Below are 707 nucleotides of genomic sequence, written 5' to 3'. Positions count from 1 at the left end.
CTATTTCAATACATTGTGACAGTCAAGCAGCTATCTCAAGAGCTCAAAATTCATCCTACAATGGAAAGTCTAGACATATTCGTAGGAGGCACAATACTGTGCGTCAGCTGCTTAAGGATGGGATTATGGCTATTGACTATGTGAAGTCAAGTGATAACATTGCTGACCCATTAACCAAAGGATTGGCTAGAGAGCTAATTCAACAAACATCGAGGGGGATGGGGCTAAAGCCTATTATGTATTAGATCACCTATAATGGAAACCTAACCTTGCAATTGGAGATCCCATGGTCAAGGTTCAATGGGACAACAAAGTTATTGGAGTGGTCTGTGGGGGTACTACATTGGATTTATTCCAAACCCCTCCCTATGATGCGTAGTACCAACTGTATTGATTAGAGGATGAGCTAATGCTCTTAATGCTTACTATAGCTGATATTCAGTGGGGTGTTTAAATACAGTGCACCCTTGATAGTAGCACCTATTTGAGTGTGGAAGTGGGGCCGCTTCCTATGAGAATTGAGGCGAATTCTCTAGAGCACTCAAAGAAACTGGGAAAGTTCACGGCCGAAATGAACACAACCGCGAGAACTCAATGACTGTTCTAGAAATCATGTGTGTGTTCTATTGTCTCAGTTTGCAACTATAATTGTAGAGTTCAAGACATAGTTCACTCTACAGTTAGTAAGCTCGATAGAATATACAAAG

Source organism: Olea europaea, chromosome 15 (assembly GCF_002742605.1).
Source record: "Olea europaea var. sylvestris chromosome 15, O_europaea_v1, whole genome shotgun sequence".
NCBI lineage: Eukaryota > Viridiplantae > Streptophyta > Magnoliopsida > Lamiales > Oleaceae > Olea > Olea europaea.
Note: the sequence above shows the minus strand (reverse complement) of the source record.